We start from the raw sequence: 17,685 nt of genomic DNA on the forward strand, positions 1-17,685 counted from the left end.
CGATATTGTGAAAACCACAAAATTGCTGAACCTAAGAACTAGACATGTTCTTGTAAACAAGGGTGGTTATGGAAAATAACAGAAGAAACAGAAGAATAAGAACGAATGACTAAGTAGACTTACTTTCCCTTTTGCAGTATGCTGAGACTGGGAGCTGTATAAAAGTAACCCCCTCAGGAATAGCCGGGGGTTCAGAATTTGCCATGCTAATGCTCTGAACCTTTTGTGCAAATAAACCTGTATTCTCCTACCCTTTGTGGTCTTTCCTGATTTGGAAACAGGATCTGCTGCAACAAATGAATAGCTCTCAGAAGGTTTTTCTGTCTCATGGGCCTATGAATTTGAAAGAAAAGCCTTTGCCTTTTTGAGACACCCTTGCAAAAGTTAGTAGAAGTCTCCTTAGGAGGGCTGATGGAAAAAGGGGATACAACGCTCTCACCCTACAGAATGCAAATTTCTTTGGAGTTCATTCCTACTTCTCTTCCTTCGTTAAGAAAGAGCATCTTTTAAACTTATGAAATTATTTTGAATTGGAGTGTTTTACTGTACAATAACTGTTTGATTGTTTTACTACTTCTGTTCACCTCTGAAATTGTATAAATAAATTTCACTTCCTAAGTATAAACAAACAAACAGGATTAAATTTATATGCTACCCAGTCACTTTTCAGAATACAGAGTGAGGTAGGCAGCATATCAATTTAATAAATAAATAAAACAGGATGGGAATCTGGGTCAATATGTTCACTGTAGTATCCTGTATTTTCCTGTGCCAGATTCCACTGTTTTGTATGAGGGACTTTTTGCCCCAAAATGTGTTTTTATATATTCATATTGAGTGATTCATGTTTTTATTGATCAATAATGCAAAGATCAAGAAGGAGACCAAGGTGGAAAGAAAGGGACTGGAAAGGAGAAAGAAAATTTTTTTTTATGGATATGTTCTGATCAGGTGGCGGGCAGGAAGTATGGTAGAAAAAGTATTTCTGATTTACTAACCAAATATGACCTGTAAGTCTCTATTTGTATATACTGTTTATGACTTGTAAAAGTTAAGTGTGAGCCAGTACTTTTACAGGTGAATTTTCTTTCAGTTGTTGTCAATGTAGTAATCATCATATTTGGTAGAGAAACCTTTTATGCTTCACTCAGTTCTACACATTAAAGGAGCTCTTGAGGCCTGACACAAGAGCAGAAACTGATTATAACAGAAAAACAAGACAAACTGGTAGGGTGTCTGCCATAGACATGACTGTAATGGGTAAACAACTGCTATTTCATGGTCTCTGGTATTATTGAAAAAAAGATGTTTAATTCTCTTGTTATCCCCAATAGACCTTCCAAAGCAAGTAAGTATTAAGTGTACCTTTTATGGCTAAAAACAATATTGCAGACTAATTCTTAAGTTAAGGATGATTTATGGTTTTGATGGATATTTTTTTAAAGTATTACCTGGATTTTTGTACAAATCCAGGTAATATAGATACAAATCTATAGTCTTGCAGTTTGGTAAATTGTAATTTGGACCAACCATTCACCCGTATTAGAATTACTTCAAGAATCAGCATTATATTGGACTTCCAGTTTGAAGGGCTTCAGCAATAGACAGGGATCCGCAATCGTGCATGGTTTCTGCCTGGGCTGGCTGCTGGAGCACCCCGAGCCCACTGGTTTTGGGGCTAAGCCACCCCATAGATGTGGTGAAGAGGGGGGAGACTGCCAGCAGGGTCGAAGAGAGCCGCATCTCTCCTCCTCAGCTGGCCATTATTCCCTTTCCTGAAGGCGGTAGGAGCGGTGGCCAGAAATGGCCACCTCAAAGGATAACTCAACCGGAAAAGAATGTGCAGGAGGAAGATAAGAAGTGAAAGTTTTGGCTGACCGGGATAAGTTGAAAAAGCAACAACTAAGGTACCCTGGAATTTCAATTTTGCAAGAAATAACATCGCTCCCAAAGAAGAGTCGGAATCAGCGAAAGAAAGTGAAAAGGGAAAGGTTTGGCTTTTTTTCTTCTTCTCTCTCCTTCCTTATATTGACAACTAAGACACCTTTAATTAATTGTTCCCATAGAAGTATGATATTTAATTGAAAAGTAACGTGAAAAATGTTAAGACTTTAATGAATATTAATATTAATGATAGAATTAATTGGAATGGAATGTTGTTCTAATTATATACATTTATAATTTTTTTTCAAGAATACTGTGTGTAGTTTAAGAAGGTACCAATCAGAATTCAAATAGAAGTTATATATTATATTAAGAGTCATAACTTCAGGGGAAAGATATAAAGGCGTCATACTCCAATCAGTAACTACAAGAGAAATTTCGTTTAATAGACAATTTGTTTTTGTTTTTTTGTTTAATAGACAATTGAAACAGGACAAACAAAAATATAAATATGATGATTTGAATTGAGATGAAATAAATAAAATAAAATTGAGAAAATTAAAAGAGGGGAGAAGCTATGGAGAAAATGTAAAATAGTAATAAGATATGGAATAGAATATAAAAATGAGCATGAACCTGAATTTGCGTCTGTACAAAGAAATGTAACCCGGGATTATGCTGCTTTCAAAAAAGATGTTTTATTTGTATTTCTTTCTTTTTGTGAAAACTCAAATAAAATTTACAAAAAAAAGAAAAGAATCAGCATTATATTTTCTCAGTATACTTTAACTTTACTATACTTGATAGGAAGCTTACATACACATATACAGAAATGAGAAAGGAAGATTTTAAACAGAAATAGCACTATCTGAATTTCTATAGCAAAAAATGCTAAAACTGACTTCACAGTTAAGGATATAATAAATACAATTAACACTAAGGCAGCTCTAGGTCTGACTTACTCTTGATTATAATTATGTGGTCAAACATTGATTTGCAAAAACTTCGTATGACATTCATAGATCAAACACTCATAATAAAATTCAGGCTACATTATCCAAAAAAATGTAAGTAGGAGAACATACTTCTGAGTGCTCCCAGTGGTAGTAGCAGCACTCAGAGTGTGACTACTAAATTGGGAAAATGAGTCCAACAGATCCCAGGAACAACATCCGAGCTGTCTGTAAAGAAGAGTTCAATGCTACGAACAGCTAAGATTCTACACAGAAACTTCAGACTTCCAGGCCTCTGGTAGATGACCTGAGATTGAGGAAGATACAAGCCACCAATATGAATGAAAAGCAGTTTATTTTTTACATGGATATATCCTACAACTATAGGGATTATCATAAGAACTCTCTTGGTATCTTCTAGCATAATATATGATGGTACTTCTCCACTGAGTATAGTACTATAGAAGTACAGTAATGTAGCCTGTAAAAATAGTAGATTAGGACTGAGTCACAGAACAAAAGTATAAAGGAAAAGTGAATGTTTTGAGGAGACCAAAATGTTGTGATTTGACAGAGCTGATGAATACTCAAGAATGCATACTTACAGAAATTGAGAAGTTTAAAGAACAAAAGGCAATATCTAAATCCATTTATAGATATGGTGGATGCATTTTTTTAAAAATAGAAAGGGATGGAAAAGTATAATGAATTGTGTTGTTGTAAACTATATTTAGCTGTATTTCCTTTTCTTATGTCATGCCTTGAATTTATTTAGCTTAATTCCTTTTTTTCTTATCCCCATTCTAATATTGCCTATTTGAAAGGGAACAGCATGATGGGAAAAGAAACATGAAAGCAGCATATGATGAAATTTGGAAAGGATATGCATTTATTTGACTATAACCCAGGGATTCCAACACTGGGACCTTTCTCTCGTTTCTGAAATTCTTCCTCTTTGAAGTTATCAAGACTATGTGATGCTCTCAATAACTATTAAATATGCAGAAGAAAGACAGAGATGTAGGCATGGATAGAAAGTGAGAAATGCAATCAGATGGAACAGAATATGTATAATGGCAAGATGCCCTGGCTTATCTAATATGAAGTATTCTGCTTAACATGATTAGACTTTTAAAATGATTCATTGCCAACTGTGTGCAATGCTAACTAATCAATTCAAAATTACCTCCTTTTATATAAATACAATCAGACCTAATTCTTGAAAATAATAAAAATGGCTTGCATAGGGAAAAAAATAACCCAGTAATGAACCAGTAGCTTGTAAGGGACTAAAGATACAGTAAATCTGAATAGTGATGTAAATATTATGAGGTGATGACCTCCAGTCCAGGAAGCCCTCAGATCTTTTCTTAACTCTCTTAAAACCATCCCCACCACCACCAGATATAGCAATTAGGAGGCCAAAAAAGGCAGGAAAATCTCTCTTCGATTGCTATCTTTAGTGAGTGTGCTGTTGTGCAAAAAGAATACCATCATTCAACGGGCACTAGGGAAATGGAATACTGTAATGTATTAATCATGGAAAAGCCATCTTTCCCCAGGATTGCTTGTGAGTTTGAGCACTGTCTTGTAATGTCATGATCTTGAAACCTTTCTGCACAGAGAAATCTGTTTTCTAAACTGTTAAGGTCTCTGATCTTAAAGCCTTAGTTTGACTTCTCAATATGCCAAAAATCCTGTTTGAAGATGGCATATCTTGCTTGACCTACCAAAAAGCATGAGCCCCTTTCTTTCAATGAGAAACACAATGGAAAACCAAATTCACATAAAAAGCCATAATCTGTTAGTTTACCAAAATTTGCCAAAAAGACATTAACTCATAGGGTCCTAAAATCCCATTTTTAGAGAAATTCCAAAATAATAATTCTCTTTTTCTTGGAAGCATTGCTTTCCTTGTTTCTCAGTTGAGTTTATTTTACTTTGGAAGACAAGTCCCAGTCTAAACAGAAAAAAAGGCTGTCAGGGGATAGGCTCCAGTAAGCACAACAATATGGCAAAGTGATGCAGTTGTCACTTTCCAACCTTGTAAGCATGTCAGGAAAAAAAAGCGAAATTGAAAATTGTAACTACATATTAGCACCATCCTGCTCACATCATGAGATTTCATTCCACATCCACCAATGTCATAATATAGATCATAATATTAGCTACTATCTATGAGTTGTTCCAAGAGTTGATTCATATGTACTAAAATACAAAGTTTGGGCCTATTAGATACTGGATGGAAATCACAATGCATAATTGAATCCAATATGAATACTCTGAAGCAAAATTTAGACAGAATTAATGAACCATTATTCATATTAAATACAGAACAAAACTTTCACAATATTAATTACAAGGGATGTGCAGATTAGTCTAAATCTGGTCCATGTCAATGTCACAGATGTTCAAGTATTATTCTTTTCTATCTAAATTTGTATGATCTGTTTTGAATGCTGGAAAATCTGCATTCATTTTCTTTTTTCAACTTTCCTTAATAAACAGTTTGGTATGCAACTTTGTCTTAAGAGTTTTGTTCACAAATTCCTTCATATATTTCAAACTTTATTGCTTCTATAATACATTATTTTAACACATCATAATTCATTTTGGATGACAAAATCTTGATAACTGCTAGATAGCAGAAAAGCAGGGGGGTATCCTTAACTCTTTTTGTCTTACAATAAACATATGGAGTTTTGTCTGTGGAGTTTCTCAATCATCCAGGTCATGGTTGTCCTAAAGGTGCTTTTTCAAAAGGCAACTGGACTTTGTTTTTCCTTGAAGACATGTTGCCTCACACCCAAGAAACTTCTTTAGTTCTGACTTGATGTTGGAGGATGGAACTTGCAGTCATCTGGTCATTAGCACTCTTTCTGAGAATCAGTGAGGCATTTGGAAGTTTATCTGTGCACTCAGGGTCTCCTGAATAGTGCAAAAAGGCATGGAACCTTCTTGGAATTGCTGAAAGGACTGTGTTATAAGTCCAGCTACCTTTTGAAAAAGCACCTTTTGGATATGGAGTTTTGAAATTCACATATTGTAACCCTACTTTAGCAAATCTTACACATTTTTTGTTGTTCACTCACTAAATCATGTCTAATTCTTGATGACCCCTTGGACCATAGTACACCAGCCCCCCCCCCATCCTCCACTGTTTCCCTGAGTCTGCCCAAATTCATGCCCACTGCAATGATATCATTATCAAAAATCTCACAAATAAAATCTATGAAATCTATCAAAGAAATCTATGAGCATTGATGCAAACTTCAGCTGCAACAGAGATTTTCTAAAACTGAAATAAATAGGAAATATCTTGACCATATCTTGACATGTGCATGAACCGTGGACATAAAATATGGTCCTTATTCCTTTAAAGTTAAATGGAAAACCTTACATAGATGTTCAATGTCTGTTGGTTTGCAAAGTCTTTCTTGATGAATAATGCTGAGAGTTCTGGTTTGTTCCAGTTCTTATTTTTCCAGCTCTTTTACAAATTAGTTGCCACTGATAAGAATATTCTATTCAGGAAAAAAATGATTCAAGAATACATATCTAGGATAGAAGTAGGGGATGTTGTGTTTGGATTCCTATTTGTGAGGAGGAGGAAAAAATTTTTGTCACTATTATTCTTAATACTTTGGGGGAAGAAAATTCTCAAATTTTCTCTGCAGTAAGAACAAATACAGTCCCGTATTTATTCCCTATCCTGCACACTTTCAATCTGGTTAATTTCCTAGGCCACTTACTTTCATAATTCAATTGTTTCACTTTCCTGTCTTCTCAATGATTTTTTTCTTAAATGCTTAAAAGCAAAGAGACTTATAAATGAGGGCATGTGTTTTCTTGACTGTGGAACCCCAGCATCACCTGAATTAAACCTAATCATATTTTACTTGAAGCAACTTCCAGATGGAAAGTTAATAGCTATAAATCAAGTAACCAAAATTGGAAAGACATTGTTAAGCAAAAATCTTTATGGATATGAACTTTGAAAAATAAATATCTGAATGCTCAGTTAGTTCTCCTGGAGGCATTCATCCTCTTTAGTTCTTCTGTAGAAAATATGTGAGTTAAAAGTGAGCAGGAGGCAATGTAACGTATGCCAACCTCACCCCAGATTCTCCATATATATCCTTATGGCATTAAGCCATAAGATTACTAGCAACCTGCCTTCCATTGAGGATCTGTATACTTCACGAGTCAAAAAGAGGGCTGTGAAAATATTTACAAACCCCTCATATCCTGGACATAAACTGTTTCAACTCCTACCCTCAAAACAACGCTATAGAGTACTGCACACCAGAACAACTAGACACAAGAACATTTTTTTCCCGAAAGCCATCACTCTGCTAAATAAATAATTCCCTCAACACTGTTCAACTATTTCCTAAGTCTGCATTACTATTACTATTAATCTTCTCATCACTCCTATCACCCAACCCCTCCCACTTGTGACTATATGACTGTAACTTTGTTGCTTATATCCTTACGATTATATTGACTGTTTCCTAGTATGATGTGATTGCTTATTTGTACCCTATGATTTTATTAAGTGTTGTACCTTATGATACTTGATGAATGTATCTTTTCTTTTTATGGATACTGAGAGCATATGCACCAAGACAAATTCCTTGTGTGACTAATCACACTTGGCCAGTAAAGAATTCATTCATTCATTCATTCATTCATTCATTCATTCATTCATTCATTCATAAGATGTTAAGATATAAGGCACTTGTATTTATCTAGTACAGCCTCCTTTAATAAGTTTAACACTCATTTTTTATAGAATATAAGGAAGGCTACTTCAGAGGAGTTCAGAATAAAAAATGCACACTTCCATGTCTATATGATCCTGTTTTGGAAAATTACAATCTAATCTTAATATAAGCAGTTGATATCTGCTGAGCCATTACAAGGAAAAACACCGACATAATTAAACATGTAGGAAAGAATCATTATCTTAAAATGTACAAAGCACAATTCTCTTATTCGCTACCTTATGCTATCTTACATCTGTACTACAACTTTTCTAGCAGGATCAGTTCCAATAGTTTAGTTTAGTTTTTTTGTCATTGCACCTCGTACAGCAAAATCAAACACCATGTTCAGTGCACATCATGGCCATGATCATGGATTAAACACAAACACACATCCTTCACCCTCCACACATTGAACCAAAAACCCCTGACACTGCACCAGTATTGCACTATACAGCAGAATTCAAAAGAGCTACTGCCCTGGGATAGAATCTGTTTTTCATCCTATTTGTCCTTGTTTTTATTATTCTGTACCATCCACCAGATGGTAATAGTTCAAAACAAAAAGGTTCCCAGGATGAGATGGATCTTTGAGAATGTTTTGAACTTTCTTAAGGCAGTGGGAGCTATAAAGCTCTTCCAAAGAGAGGAGAGGGCAACCAATGAACTTCTGGGCAATGATTTTAACCCTCTGGAGTGCTGTCCTATCTGCCACTGTGCAATTGGCAAACCATACAGAGATGCAGTAAATTAAAATACTCTCTATGGTGCAGAAGATCACCAGCAGTTTTTCATTCAGTTGTTGTTTTCTGAGAAGTCTCAGGTAGTATAATCTCTGCTGGGCCCTTTTGACCAGTGCTGCAATGTAGGGACCCCAGGTCAAGTCCTCTTTTATAGTATTTGAATTCTGCATATGCAAAATATGAACTAGTAACCATTGGCATAAAAAAGAAAAGATAAAAATAACTAAGCACATGCAGAAACAAACGTATTGAACTAAAATCACCTTAGATTTTGCAAAGATAAATTCTGCCTTATCAACCTGGAGGGTTTTTTTTTCCAAACTGTCAAGATACATGAGGATGGAGGTGATTCTGAAGTCATTGCATTTTCGTCTGTGATTCTTGAATAAATTGAGGAATTATTTTTTTTATAGATTTCTAACTGCTTAAGAAAATATAAAAATGGGAATAAATGATCATTTCTTCAATTATGAATTTGGGTTAGGATTAGTGTTTTTCAACATTCATAAATTACCTTGCCTTGAGCTAAGCACTGAGTTGACAAAAGTTGGAATGGTAAAACTGTCCACGATAGTAAAAGCCAAGAAATTGTGAAAATCTTAAAATGGATTTCTTTAAACTGAGTGGTCAACCAAATGACAAATGTGGTTCTGTTTCAAAAAGTGATATTCAATGGGGCCAAAATCATATATATACTGATGAGATCTCAGCTATTTATAATTTACTAGACAAAAATTCTATCTATCATAGGTTGCTCAGTGATAACATGAACTCAGCTGGCAGAAACACTGAAACTTCTATGTTAGGGATAATTACAAGGAAGACTAGAAATAAAGCTTCCAGCATTTTAATATCCTTATATACATCTGGATTATATCTGAAGGTGGAATATAGCATACCATTCCAGTAGTTACATTAGAATGAAGCTGAAGGGCAGAAAAGGATAATCAAAATGGTCAGAAGATTTGAATAACCACTGAGAGAAGACCTGAACAGGCTATATAACATTGAGAATGTCATGGAGATATTGAATAAGGAAAAGATTTCATCCTCTCTGAAAAATCTAGGTCCAGGGATCATCCAATCCAATGAGATTTAGAAAAATAAGAAAACACTTTTCCATACAGCACAGAATAAACCTGGGAAAGCCCTTACAATAAACCATGATGATGGTAAGGAATTATGTAAATTAATAAAGTCTATCAAGGGGTGTTGATTTTAAAATTTAATATCTTTATGGAAGTTCTCTTTTAAATAATAGTTGCAAGTGTAGAAGGTGACTAGGCTGAGCCTGAAGGCGGGGTCAAATGTGTTATCAGTCATGAGTCACTTTGTGTCCACAAGAGACTTAATCCCAGCCCACCTTGAATTCCTTTGACTCTTATCTACTACCAATTGCTTTGGCCATTAATAGTTCAGATTCTTGTACAGAGTTTCAGCTTGCAATGACTCTTTATACCACTTGAACTGCCTGCGTCGCCTGATTTCCCTGACGCTTTATAGCAAGGAACAACCGCAAGATAAAGGTATGTCTCCACTTCCTGCATGAGAGCATTCCAGAGACATCTGGTTGGCCACCTTGAAAACAAAATGAAAGATGTGCTTTGACTGATAAAGGAGGGCTATTATTATATCTGCATGTTCTTACCATTACATGGTGATGGTAGAAAAACAGCTGCTGCCACCCTTCTAACTGCATAGGCAATTTTCTTCTTCCTTTTTGTTTTATTGAAACCAAACACAAAAGAGAGGAGAGATTTCTTTTGAAAAGTGGCAGTTCTATACAGATTTGCATCATTCAAGGAACAAACTTTCTCATAAGCAATGGACTGGTTGCTTGGGAAATAGGGTCCAATTTCTCCAGCTGCCATGGTAACCAACTCATTTACTTTCTCTCGGATGAGAAACCTACAGAATCAAACTTCTAGTTCAGTGAGATGCTCTAATTTGGGGGGACACCAATTAATCCCCTGTACTGTGACAGAAGGTAGAAGAGAGAGAGGTATGGCATTTTTTTTTTTGTAAATTTTATTGGTTTTTAAAAACAAACATAAACAAACAAAACATAAAAACATAAAAGATCTTTTTTGAAAGCAGCATAATCCCGGGTTACATCTCTTCATACAGACACAAATTCAAGTTCATGCTCATTTTTATATTCCATTCCATATCTTATTACTATTCGACATTTTCTGTATAGCTTCTCCCCTCTTTTAACTTTCTTAATTTTATTTTATTTATTACATCTCAATTCAAATCATTGTACTTATATTCTTTGTCTGTCCTGTTTCAACTGTCTACTATCTTTTCTCATTAAACAGAATTTCTCCTGTAGTTACTGATTGGAGTATGACGCCTTTATATCTTTCTCCTGAAGTTATAACTCTTAATATAATATATAACTTCTATTTGAATTCTGCTTGGTACCTTCTTAAACTACACACAGTATTCTTGAAAAATTTTTTATAAATGTATATAATTAGAACAACATTCCATTCCAATTCAATTCTATCATTAATATTAATATTCATTAAAGTCTTAACATTTTTCACGTTACTTTTCAATTAAATATCATACTTCTATGGGAACAATTATAAACTTTCCATGGTTAATTCTCCCCCCACTTATATTTTATAAAACATTGACTAATTAAAATGTTCCCCTTCCTTCCTACTTCAATTTTCTCATTTATTTTATTTCATTTACTTTATTCACAAACATTTCACTAAATTACACCAACTATTTTATCCCTCATTCTAATCATATGTTGTTTCCAATTTTCTAAAGTTATTTCTATTACAAATATAACAATACAATCTTATGTACCTTCACAGAATCCCTTTTTCAGTTAGATGTTCACCCATTATCTCTAAATAGGTCCTGTTTCTTTACATCTTGCTCCAAACCTTTGTAACTTCTCTTCCTTTCCTTCTTCCCTCTCTTCTTCTCTCTCCCCTTTTTACCCCCTGTCTCTCCACCTCCATTTCCCTCTTCTGTATTCCCCTTTTCTGTTGCTTTCCAACATTTACACTTTCTTCTTTTTTTCACTTTCTCTTCCTGGGGTTACTATTTAGTTGCAAAGTTCCAGTTAAAATGTATCTTTTAGAAGTCTTATTGAGATTTTACTTTAGATTCTTTTGAATTCCAGGCAGTCTCCTCCCTCCAGATCCTGCCCTTATTTTTTTCCTCTCCCTTCCTGCTTATAGAAAAAAAAAGTTTTTAATGTCCAGAAATCTTTATTGTCCCCTTGGCATTTAATTATATTTTCAGCTTAATTGCCTATTGATGCCAAAGCGGATTTTTCTGATTTCTTATTCAGATCTCTTAGTTGTCAATGCAAGGAAGGAGAGAGAAGAGAAAAAAAAACTTTCACTTTTCACTTTCTTTTGCTGCTTCCAACTCTTCTTTGGGAGTGATGTTATCTTATAAAATTTAAATTCCAGGGTTTCTTAGTTGCTGCTTTTTAACCTGGTCAGCCAAAGCTTTCACTTCTTATCTTCCTCCTGCACTTTCTTTTCCAGTTGAGTGCTTCTTTGAGGTGGCCATTTCTGACCACCACTCCTACTGCCTTCAGGAAAGGGAGTTTGGCCAGCTGAGGAGGAGAGATGCAGCTCTCCTCGACCCTGCTGGCGATCTCCCCCATCTTCACCACCTCTATGGGGTGGCTTAGCCCTGAAACCAGCCGGCTCGGGGCGCTCCAGCGGCGAGCCCAGGCAGAAACCATGCACGATCGTGTATTCCTGCCTGTTGCCGAAGCCTTTCAAACTGGAAGTCGAGAGAGAGGTGTGGCATTTTGAAGTGCCATGGAGCAAGAGAAGGTAATGTTTTTACACCACCAGGCAACGATTAATTTCAGTAGAAAAGAATACCTATAGCTCAGGGGTGAATTGTGAACTCTATGGTGTTCTCTCTCTCTCTCCCCCTCCCTCCCTCCCTCCCTCCCCCCCTCTCTCTCTGTGTGTGTGTATGTGTATGTATATAGCTCCCATAACTTGTCCCAGCTTCTGCCAACCTAGTAGTTCAATAGCATGTAAAAATGCAAGTAGAAAAATAGGGACCACTTTGGTGGGAAGGTAACAGTGTTCCATGTGCCTTCAGCGTTTAGTCATGCCAGCCACATGGCTATGGAGATGTCTTTGGACAGTGCTGGCTCTTTGGCTTTGCAACAGAGATGAGCACCACCCCCTTGAGCTGGAAACAACCAGCAGGTATGTGAGAGGGGACACACACACACAATACACAGATACAGACACACACACACACAATAGTAGCTTGTCCTGCCAGTTTTGGTGAGGGTGGGGTTTTTTTCTATAAATGATTAAATTCCCTGGTTAAACATGGTAAAGAGCTTGGAGAACTTAACTTCTGTATCCCTAAGCATTCTCATATAAGTATACCCAAGTATCATTTAGTATTATACTAAGTTGATCATTTAATAAAAAATACTTCAACTCCTCATTACGAATGGCACTTATCAGATGGCGGTGTATTAGCTCTGATTACCAATGGGAATACAGTGGACACAAGATCTGTGAAACAGATTCAGACTTTATGTTTGAATAACAAGGTTTTCCAAATGATTTGTTTTGCCCAGAATCTAAGCTGACTTGATCTTACATAAGCCTAAGATCCAGCCTAGCTCTAATCTTATGATAGTATTAGAAGTCAAAAAGGAATAAATTCTATTGATTTTAAGTAGCTTCATTTAATTTCTGACCTTTATCATGGTGCTTGTTTGGGGTGCACATGGCTGAATCAAGACCAAAAGTAGGGCAACTCTGGAGGAAAGAATGAGTAACTGAATCTAACATTTGGTTGAAACGTTCAGAACCAAACTATGCAGTTCTCATTCATCAAATCATTAAACTTCTTACTTTCTGTGTCTTTTCACTCAGCATTTATACACACACACACACACACACGCACACACAAAAAACCCTTCACATTTACCTGTTAAATTTGGATGTGTGTGGTTTTTTTCTCTCGTTTGGATGGAAGGCAGAGTGATCTAAATGTTCAATTAATACACCACCAAGTTAACACCACAAAAGTCATTTTGCTGGAATCAGACCTAAACAGAGTTCTCCCCTTACCTTGATCAATGCTGTTGGGATTTGGTTTCGCTTTTATTGCTCCTGGAAGCTTGCATTAAAATGCCTTTTCTCACCTAAGAGCTCTCTGTAACAATATGATTGCATGTCTCCAGAGTGTATATTGTGAAGGATTAGCTTTCCTAGCTGATTTTACTGCTACAATCACAGCTGCCAGCTTATTTCTAATGCTCAGATTTTCAGGGATGGAATTTTCCTTTTCTGTACTCTTGGTACTCAGCCATGCTGATGATAACCTGCTTGCACACATGCAGAGCTTCATGCCTAAACTTCATCTTCTTCTTGTGGAAATGAATACAGGAGAGGGTAGAGATAGTTGGCTTAATATACAATGACACTGTTCTCAAAGGCACTACATTAATAGAACAAAAGCCAACAGCTTCCCTGTCCTAGTGGACCTCCCTACAAAAGCTGAAAAATTTAGCTGCCCAATGGCATCTGGGAAAGACAAGTAGAGGAGAATATTGATGATGTGCTTATGATAACATCAACAAGAAATACCGAGATTTGCAAAATTGCATCAGACTTCAGAACATAATGGTATTGGCACACAAGTTGGCACATTGGCATTTTTACAGTTTGTTGTAGGTGGTATTGGCCTAGCTTGAATGCCCATGTGCTTCTGCTAAAATTACCACGAGGAATGCAAAACGACAACAAAACATTATGCACACACACATACCTAAGTTCATTGTCAAAGCAAAGCAGGCAATTGAACCATAGGATCTTTAAAACATCCATCCTTTGAAGGAGAAGGCTGAGTTTTTCTACGGTAGCCTCCATAATGTACATTAGCACAGCTTCCCCTGGAGATTGGGCTAGCTCCCTTATTTTTATACTTTTAGAAATTGGTGAAAATTATTTCTTCTCTATAGCAATCAAAGATAACAGTTTTTAATTGGAAACTGTAAATAATATCTACTTCAATTTTGGTTGTGGAAATGCAATGCTTTAATGTTTTAATATTATAAACTGTATAGAATCTGATCAGTGGACAACAAATAATTGCATAATTGCATAATTAAAGCATTGCATAATTAAAGCATTGCATAATTAATGATAAATGATCTTATATCTAATCATACACTTGGAAAGCTTGGGCAACACCAGAGAAATCCAGTTTGCATAATTGTATGGATGGATCCATATACACTTATGTACACAGATATGAACAGACTTAGAGAAGCCCAAGATTTGCAGATGTAATTTCTCTTTGTCCGACAATGTACAGTGCAAGCATACAGACACTGCGTGTCTATGTGCACACAAACACACAAATACGTTTCCTTCCTCTTTTCTCACACACATATACACATTTTAAGAGTCTTTAAAGGAAAACAAGCTATGGACAAGGGACTCATGAAAGCAGGCCATTGATGATAGAACATGATCAGTGGAGGTAGAATACTTCAGATATGATAAAACCCTCCCAGGATATTTGCAGGAAGTCAGATATAAAAACAAAAATGAATATCCCCATCACAAGGTTTGTTGTGCCCACTTATCCATGGTTAGAACCAAATTACATGCACATCTGTTCTGCTTAGCATTATGGAACTAGCATTAAGGCCATATTCTGGCTCTGTGGGAGGGCAGCTTTCAAGCTCTTATGCGTATCAATTGTGAGATTCGCTCTGCCATCCCTGAGGCAGCACACTTTCTTGCTTTATTGTTCTCAGCATTTAAAGAACAATACAAGCACATTTAAAATGGCATTTCTTTTACCTCTTCCCTTAATAAACATATTTAGCCAGGGTTATTCTTTAATCAAAGCTCTTCAAGTATTTACTCATCCGAAACATGGTGAAATAGAATTTGGGAGATCAGATCACAAGCCCCTTATTCAAATACATCTTTCATGGAAACAAAAGGTCTAGGATCAATTAGAATCAGTTAGACATTAGAAACACTCAAAGACGTTGCGAGTAGAAACAAGATAGCAAAAGTATTAACCACAAAAATGCTAACTAAGGCAGTGAGGAATTAACAAATAGCACTGGTAACTCAACATTTTGTAGTGAGTAGAAGAATGTGATTGTCTCAGGTACGGTTTCTTCAACTCTTTGTTTCAATACAAGGGTGCTATTTTATTTAGACCCATTACTTTATCTCACTTTATTACTACAAACACTGATGTGCAATATGTTGCAATCCAATCAATGCATCTAAAGCAAACGTAATGTATAGTATAATTTATATAAGTCAACAGAGAGAGAATGTAACTGTTCCCTCTTCAGGCTGAGGCTTCCACTCCAGTCCCAATCAATAAACCAATTTGTCCTTCAACTTATGTTGAAATGAGTTCAAAAATTCTCTTAAAATTTTCCCTAGTTGTTTAAAAACAGTTTGCTCTCCAATCCTCCTTTCTGCCAACTCCAAAATATGGAGAATGGGCAAAGAACAATGGGTGCTTCCTCCTCCTAACCAAATAGAAGAGGACAAAACGTGGCACACAATCATGGCTTGTTCCATGGGCTGCCCTCACTTTTCTTGTAGGGAAAAGCAATGCATTCACATTCTTGTATTCCTATTTAGTTCCCTGCTTGTTGTATGTGTTTGGCCATTTGCAAATACAAAAAAAACCTGATGAGCTGCTATAATGGGGATTAATTTAACTTGTCTGTAAAGTCACCTTTCTGTATTTCTGTATAAAAACCATTTCCAGTTGCCACCCTCCCCCTCTCCCAAAATCCCAGCATTTTGCAAGCAAACAATTTCCACAAAAGTTCAGATTGTAATTCTTGCTGCTGTAGCAAGAGACGGGAACTATTAATTGCATCATCTTTCTGCAAATTTGAATGAATATTTAGTGTTTATGGGCAATTGTTTACAGATTCAAAGGAACAAAACAATGAGGATGCAGAATTGGACTCCCTTTTAGTCCGTAATTTGCAATATCTCCCTTGGTGGAAATAGTAGCTTGCAAACATTTCCTTTTGTCAAATAAGATACTTTTAGGCTTTGCTGTTGGAATTTTTCCCACTGGTCTGAATCAGGAGTATTCGTGAGTCTCCTTGCATACACCGCAGATTTGTGACCTCACCACAAATTTTCAACAGTAATATTCAAATCTGGAGTCTGTGAAGGTCATTCAAAAACATTTACTTTTCTGCATGGTTAATTTGGAACTATGTTTCAGATCACCATCAGATTGATATATCCCACCTCTTTTTACCTCCTCTTCATTTTTTTCTGTTTTGGCAATTCAGAGAATTCTACAATTTATTCTAACTGGATAAGAAGGCCAATATTATGTGCATATATTTAACAGAAATCTATCTCATCTTATTACATAATGTTATTGGAAACTTGAGAAAGTTTCCAAATCGTTTGCAGCATAGTGTGGGAATATTGTTATTCAAGGAGGTGGCACAGTCTGTATCTAGCTGGGCATCTCAAATCTTTGAGAACAATGAAAAAGAATCATTTGTTGCAGTTGAAATACAACATTAGATATTTGGCTTGGTCCTAAGATCTGCCTGCATTTCTTTTATTGTCCTCCTTTTTAAATACTTGAAATTTTATTTTCCCCCAAACAATAAAGTCTGCAATCATCCCTATTACTGTGCTTTACTGGATTTATTTTGGAATAGCCACACGTAATTTATTCAAGACACCAGAGGACAATGTACATTTTTCTTTCCTATTTCTGAACAGATTCTACTGTTTGAAGGTGTTGTCTTTCCAATAATAACACTCACTGAAGTCCCATTATCAGTTTTGGAAGACCATGTTAGCTGCAAATCATGGAGGATATCCAAATTGATTTTGGATTCATGGAATTAACATTCATTTTGGCAACTACATCCTACACTAGGGAGCAAACCATATGTTCTCTCTCCTGATACTTATCTTTGGAATGGACCCAATTAGCCTGTAGGAGCATATTAGATCATTCTGATTTCTAACTCATACAAAATTCTCCAATCCAGTTCTTTTTATAGTATCATATCATCATGATCACCAGAATAAATGCTCACTGGCTCCTCAGTTCATTAACCATTTTATAAATCACCAGGGGTTGTGCTGGGACTGTTAATCCTCCCCTGTTAAGTGTGAGATTAGAAAAGTAACACTTTACTGAGCAACAATTATTTTGCCTTTGCAAAGAAACAGGGATCTCCTCCAGCAATACCTTCATTAAGCTCATGTCAGTGAGACTAAATTGGGTGAATAGTCTTAAGTTTGTTTTCATTCCCTCAAGGTCCATTTTCTGCTAGTGCCATAA

This window comes from Pseudonaja textilis, chromosome 1 (genome assembly GCF_049901715.1).
Source record: "Pseudonaja textilis isolate UNSWEBS1 chromosome 1, rPseTex1.2, whole genome shotgun sequence".
In the NCBI taxonomy this organism is placed as follows: Eukaryota; Metazoa; Chordata; class Lepidosauria; order Squamata; family Elapidae; genus Pseudonaja; species Pseudonaja textilis.